The following is a 7741-nucleotide window of genomic DNA, read 5'->3' as shown; positions in this document are numbered from 1 at the left end:
AATTCCGCGTTAAAACTGCTTGAATCTTGCGTTTATTTTTTAACGAGCATGAACTTTATTCTAAAACTACTCATATATTATATGGTCAAATTTTTTATTTTTTACCATAACTAGCTTTTCCCTTTTCAAATATAGTACTGCATTCTCAATTGCTGCATCAAACTTAGTTAGAAATGAATAACATATGTTTGAAAATGAGATTAAAACCCTAATATTTCGCTTTGAACTACGCAAAAAGCAATTAAAAAGTGTTTTTACCCCTCATTTTACCATTTCATTTGGACTTGGTTTGTTGGAGCTTTGGAGGTGCCTCTTCCCCCTTGATTTTCATCAGTTGATTTCGGAAGATTCTGCGAACGATTTTCGGCGCCGTCTGGACCAGGTAGGAGCTAAACCCTAGCTCTTTCTTTTCATGGTTTCCTTTTCCCATTCTGTGCCTGTTTTCCTGTTCTCCTGAGCCCCTGGGGTTTTGCCAGGGCGCTCTGCCATCAGCGCAGGCAGTCCATTCGAAACCTGCGTTGAATGTCAAGCTGCCTTAAGGCAGTTTGACCTTCAACGCAGGTAGGACACTTGCCAATTGCGTTGATCATAGAAAAGCAGTTCTATTGCACAGTTTTTGATGAAATTTTGCCAGTTTCTCATCAAATCCGGGATCTTACTCTTTCTCTTGTTTGTTTTGCAGGGACTTTTGAGCAAAATGACCCTCACATGGCGAGAACGAGAACATGAAGAGGAGGACATGATTGCCCTCCATGACCCTGTCACGGTGAACGCGCTGCGGAACTGTGGCCTGCTGAAGTTCTTCCGTATCTCTAGTATGAGAGCACAGATCTCCTTACTGCAGTATATGCTTGATGCTTGGGATCCTATCAACCAAGTATTCTAGATTAGGGGCAAATCCATCCCCTTGACCATCGTAGACATTTACTTCTTGACTGGGTTGTCAAGGCGGGGTGCCCCCATTTCTTTGTCAGGTTCGGCCCGAGGGAATGACTCCGTGAGAGATTATGTCCACCAGTATTGCAGGGAAGGTTCCCAGCCGAGCAGAGACGGCAAGGTTGTTATCCGTGAGATTACTGACAGGTCTCTCAGGTCCATTCTATATACTATTGGTAGGATGGCCGGTAGTGCATCTCTTCATGTTGCCAACAGATCTTATGTGCAGCACGCCTTGGAGTGTCTCCAACCGAAAGTATTCAACTGGTGTGATGCAGTACTTCTTCAGATGAAAAGTCAGTTGAACAAGGTAAAGGACGGGAAGCTGAAGAACTTTGGATTTGGTTCTATTTTGACTGCCTTCGCCTTGGAGAAAATACCACTGATGCAGCCTCAGTATATTGCACTTGACTTGCCTTCTCCCACCGAGCCACGCATGCAGAGATGGGTTGACCACATGTCTAGGCATGCTGGTCAATCTCAGATTACTTTCACTGATACCTTCTTCAGGTGGTTCGAGCGTCAGGAGATGGTCTATTCCGAGTATCCATATGTTGGCATGGATTTCCGAGGTGATCCGGATTTGGTGTTACCGGATGGCGAACAGTGGGGCGCTATTGGTAAAATCTCTGACCATATCACTGTTTACTGTTTTTATTCATAATGTTGCTGTGCTTTATTCTGTCAAGACTTTAATCAAACTCTTGTGTGCATTGCAGATGTTGGTCCTGTTCATCCAGCAGTTCGCCCGAGAGCGCCAGTCGCTGCCCCAGCAGGGGAGACTGCTGGGAGGGTTATTCTCCGCGATCTTGACGTGACCGAGACCCTTACAGCTGTGCAGGAACAGGTTGAGAGCCTTACTCTCGACATTCCCGATGTGAGGATTGATGAGTTACCTTTACAGTTGCAGCGGCATACTACTGGTGTGCCTAGACGATGGACTCGTCTCTTGCGTATGATTGCACAGGCCGTGACGTGCTATCATGAGCACCACTAGGCTAGGGTGCCCCCTAGCATTTTTGAGTTTTTGGGTCATGCGACCGATTTTTGTCTTGGTTACAGAACATTATGTATGAACGATAAACAGATTATATATATATATTTTGATTTTCGGGGTTTATTCTGGTTGAGTTATATGATCCATTTGTACAATACTGATGATGTGTCTCTTTTTATAAATGTTGCAAATGTCTATCTACCACATAGTTTGCTAATGAGTCGGTTAATGTGTTTAAGTTCCTGGAAATATGTTGGTATTGAATTAAATCAAACCATCTTTCCAAAATCTTAACCCTTAGAAACATGCGATAAATAGCTGGATTGCGGACAGAATATATACCGTTGAGTTGTAGTATCACGAGTTGTGAGTCTAGCCTGACGATTAGTCGGCATATACCATGGGTGATGGCATCAGAGAGGAGTTCTATCAACGCGCTATACTCAACGATATTATTCATTGATTGCCCAATACACACACCTCTGAAACTCACTAACTCGCCGCTTGGATCAAAAATGGCCTAGGCCGCGGAGGACAGGTTCCGCGAACTACGACTCGCTCCGTCGGCATATCCCACACATGTCTCAGAAAGGTTCGACATCTGCAATGAAAAAAGGTGGATTACTCGACCAAAACAAACACTTTTAGCGAAAACAAAATACAACAAAAGCACACAGGTTACTATTTAAGCATAGTAACGCTTGAGGTACAACCCATTGCGGGGTTGCGCCAGTGGAATTCCGTCATAATCCATTAACTCGTAGGCTCCTTTTGCTAACACTCATTTAACAATTATAGGGACCCATCCATAAAGAATTAAATTTACCTGCTCCCAATTTGTTGGATTCTTGGTCGTAAAGCAAGACCAAGTCACCTTCTGAGAAGACACGGGGTTTGACATTTTTGTCGAACTGCGCCTTGACTTGTTTCTTATGGGCTTCGTTAGCCAAAGCGGTGTCACGACGGGTTTCATCCAATTGGATTAATTCCAAGAAACGGGCCTCTTCTTCCGAAGTTCCGGGGAGGAGATCAATTGCGAGTTTAAGCGACGAAATTTCGCACTGGACTGGTAAGACTGCCTCCAAGCCATACACCAGTTCGAAAGGTGTGAACCCAGTCGCATTCTTTACCGATGTTCGGTAAGCCCACAAGGCTGAGTACAGGATTAGGTGCCACCTTCTTTTGTGAACTCCAATCATCCTTTGCAACATACACTTCAGGACTTTGTTGATTGCTTCAACTTGTCCATTGGCTTGCAGATAATACGGGGTAGAGCTGTCGTGAGATAGCCCTAGCTTGGAAGCTAATTCAACCATCATGTGATTACGAAAATGCGATCCATGATCTGTAACTATAGCCTGTGGTACGCCGAACCTGGCGACTACATGATTAAAAAAAAAAAAAAAAAAAGGGCAGCTGTTTCACCAGTGTTATCCAATGTAGGCATCACCTCGGCCCATTTGGTAAAATAGTCAACGGCGACTATAATATACCCATGCCCCCCGGTCGAGGTGGGGTTACATTGCATGAAATCGATGTCCCATTTGGTGAAAGGCCCAACAGCAACTATTGGCTGTAAAGGTGCAAGTGGTCTTCTGGTTTTGCTATCAAAAATTTGACAAGCATGGCAACTCCTGACTGCGATTATGCAATCTTTGAACATGGTTGGCCAGAAGTATCCTGCTCGTAAGATTTTTTGTGCTGTTGCATATCCAGATTGATGCCCCCCACACGCGCCTGAATGACAGTCATTCAGGGCTTTTTCGGCCTCCTCATGGGTAAGGCACCTCCTCAGAATTGTATCAATACCACGACGGTAAAGCGTATGACCGACAATCATGTAGTCTTTAGCTTGGTATCGTATGCGTTTCTGTTCAGAGTGAGAGATGTTAGGCCTGAACTTTTGTGTTTGGAGATAAATTATGATATCTCCATACCACTCATTGCTTGCAGATATCAGGAACAAACTCTCGTCCACGATTGATTCTTCGGATGTTTCATCGTTGGACGACGATGGGAGATCGCACAATAATTCTGCGAAAACTAGAGCTTTCTTTGATTTGGATTTTACAAATTCCAGATCAAACTCTTGAAGGATCACTATCCATTTTGAATATTTGCCCCCCAACAACTGTCGCGACAGTATATAAGTCATGGGGTTGCAATCCGATAAAATGGTAGTTTTCCGAAAGAGGACATAATGTCGAAACCTTTGAATCGCTTGAACAGCCGCAAGCGCTAGTTTTTCAACATAAGAATATTTACTTTCTGTATCATTTAAGTTTTTACTTAAATAATATATAGGATGTTCAATTCCATCGACTTCTTGAACTAAAACCATCGCAATGGTCGTATCCGCTGCAGCCAGATACAGGTTAAAATCTCTTTGATAGTCTGGGGCATACATTAATGATGCTCTTACTAGAGAATCTTTCAGAGTGTCAAAGGAAGCTTGCGCAACCTGATCCCAGACGAAAGGTACATCCTTTTTCAAAAGACGAGTATAACCTTTAGCAAGTTCTGCGTAATTTGGAATGAACCTCCTCAGAAAGTTTGCTTTCCCTTGGAGTTTCTGAATCTGAAGCAAATTTGAAGGTGGAGGAAAATTAATGATTGCCTGAACCTTGCAAGGGACGAGACGAATCCCATCCTTGGAGACTACAAAGCCAAGTAAACGACTAGAACTGACGCAGAACACACATTTGTGCGGATTGAGCCTTATCTTGTAGTGTCGGCAACGTAGAAATATCGCTCTTAAATGTTGCGGATGATCAGTCCGCTTTCGCGAATGAGCCGGAAGGTCGTCGAGATATGGTTGAACGATGTTCTTGATATCATGGAAGGCATAATTCATTGCCCTCTGAAACGTTGCCCCTGCGTTCTTTAAACCAAAGGGTAATTTTCGATAAGCGAATGTGCCCCACGGACAAATGAATGCAGTCTTTGACTGGTCCTGTGGGCGGATATTTATTTGATTATACCCATAAAATCCATCCATAAATGAAAATATTTCGCATCTGGCGCATTCATCAATTATCTGGTCGATGAAGGGTGTAGGGTAGTTGTCCTTTGGACAAGCTTGGTTTACATCCCTATAGTCGACACACACTCTAATCGTCCCTTGTTTCTTCATAACAGGGACAATATTTGATACCCAATCGGTTAGAGGAACCGGGTAGATGAAACCAGCATGGGGAAGTTTTTCAACTTCTGCCTTAATGGCAGCGGCTTTCTTGGGGTGCACCTGCCGAAGCCGTTGTCTTACTGGTTTGACATCAGGATACATCTTGATTTCATGTTCAACAATACTCGAGTCAATGCCTGGCATTTCATCGTATGACCAAGCAAAGACATCTTTGAACTCGCGAAAAAGAGCATTATATATTTCCAGTTCTAAAGGAGAACAACCTTTGCCGACATAAATATTCTCTACAACATTTGGTTTAGTCGAGATATTTATGGCTATAGTCTCTTCAATATTGGATAAGTTTCGCTCGGAATCCACCGTGTTTAGAGTATTTGATAGGAATTCAAAAACTGAAGGGTGATACAGGTCGTGGTGAGTATCTTCTTCATATTCTGGAAGAAGGGAACGATGGTGGTGATCATTCCATGGTGCCCCCTCAATCAACATTGATTGTAAGATTCCTTCGTCAGTCCCATGCACTTTCGACCAAGGATCTAATGGGGTACCATATTCTCTAGACCTATCTACCGAAATGCTTGACGAGCATTGACTTGGGTTCGCCTCCCATGCCTGAAACATTGATTGCTACAATATTTCTATAGGGCTTGGGGGCAAAACCATTGCATGATCCATGTCTTGTTTTTCTGCGACCTTCGTGGAAGATATCATGTTGCAGGTTGCTACCAACGCTATATTTCCTATATAAATAGGAGGTGGTAGCGCGAAAGTTCCCATCAATGTGGGGTCTTTCAATAGGCCTACTCCGATATCTTGAAGCGAATGGTTGCTCTCATGGATCATGGGAATGCTTCCAGTAACTTGTGAACCATTAAGGAGGAAGTTCTGTTGGTCGACGACCGTAATCCCTCCTTGAAAAGGGAATGCAATCTTCCTAAAATAAGTCGACACTATAGCCGCCATGGCATATATCCATGGTCTTCCCAGTAGGATGTTATAGTCAAGATTTCCATCGATGACTTCAACATCTATTTCTACTGTTTTTCCTCCTAGTTCAATCTTCAAGTTATTGAGGATGCCGTACAGGGTGTACGTCCTTCCGTCGAATGCTTTTAGTGTTGTCGAAGATTGCGACAAGGTTGGAGATCCTAGAGTTTTCCAGCAACTCATCGACATGATACATGTAGATGCCCCCTCATCAATAATCGTTCGGTGAACAGTTTTGTTGAGGGCTTTCACTTGAATAAGGAAAGCTAGTTGAGCTAGTAACTGAGGATCGTATCCTTTGTGGTCGAAGGATACAAGATTGGAATCCTTGGGATCAACCCCACCAATAGCCGATAACAAAGCCTGCCTTTGGGATGGGCAATTTTGTAGTACTTCTAGAGTCGACATAGCAGATGGCGATTGGGCCAAATCTTCCACTATGTTATAATGCTGCGCCGATCTGGCACGAGGATTAAATGTCGACTTGTGTACTACTCCCTTCAGCGGTTTTATTGTTAATTCAGGAATGATTGGTGGGACAACTTCTGTCGAAGTTGTTGTCGAACTACTTGGTTGATCTTTACCTTTGTCGTTCGACAACGGAGGATTCCCGTAATCTTTGTTCCTTGTCGAAATCGAAGCATCATTCTGTTGCTTGGAGATCGACAACATTAGCACTTGCGACCGGGAAGCATTTCCACTATCAACCAGATTTTGACCTGGATTGGGAAACGGATCAGTTAACACAGCTGAGGTGTGTGAACTTTTGAAGAACTTTTTAAGCTCAGCTTTGTATGGACAATCTTTCATCCAATGATCCTCATCACATATTTGACATCCTGAGGGGGGTGGTTTCCCTTTCCTAGGAGGGTTTGAAGAAGTTTTCTCAGGGGATGACTCACCCTGTTTCTTCTTCTTCCCTTTGTTTTTCTTTTTCTTGCTTCCTGGTTGATTGGTTTCTCTGCCTTTATCTCCTGATATGGCATTTACTTCCGAAGCAAGAATTTCTTGATTTTCATTTTGATCCGAAGTCTTACGGGCTTTCTTAGACGAAGCCTTTATCGACTTTGTGTTCGCAGTGCCAATCACACCATCGCCGGCATGAGAGTCACTATTTGATTTAGGAGGAGGAGGAATTGAAAATTCCGGTCTAGGGGCGTCAGGTATTTTATCGTAGAGCGTGCCAGACTGAGTATATACTAAGTCTAGATACTGTGCACGAGCAATAAATTGCTCCTCTGTTACGACTCCCCCCTTGGCCACATCTTCCGTTATGGCAGGAAGTAACGACTTTATAAACCATTCAGCTAATAGCTGATCGGGAACGTAAGTCTTTACAATCCTGCGACGACGACACCACTCATGTATATGATCGGATATATGAGTTGCTGTCGTCTGCTTGAAGTTGGTTAATATTTCTGTCCCCGTTTCATACCTTATCGGTAATTGAAAATGGGTTAAGAAAGTCGTGGCTAGGGAATTGAAATTGTCGAAAGAGGCTCTAGGTAATTCAATATACCATTTAGCCGCTGGACCTGTCAATGTCCTCTGAAAAAGGCGAAGCCTTATCGAATCATCGTTTAGGGTGTTTGATGAACACCACAGATGAAACGTCATCACGTGATTCAATGGATCTTCGCCTGGATTTCCATTAAATTTAGGAATGTCCGATGGAA

The sequence above is a fragment of the Pinus tabuliformis genome, chromosome 1_2, assembly GCF_031772625.1.
Source record: "Pinus tabuliformis cultivar Carrire ecotype Pingquan chromosome 1_2, CPIR1, whole genome shotgun sequence".
NCBI lineage: Eukaryota > Viridiplantae > Streptophyta > Pinopsida > Pinales > Pinaceae > Pinus > Pinus tabuliformis.
Note: the sequence above shows the minus strand (reverse complement) of the source record.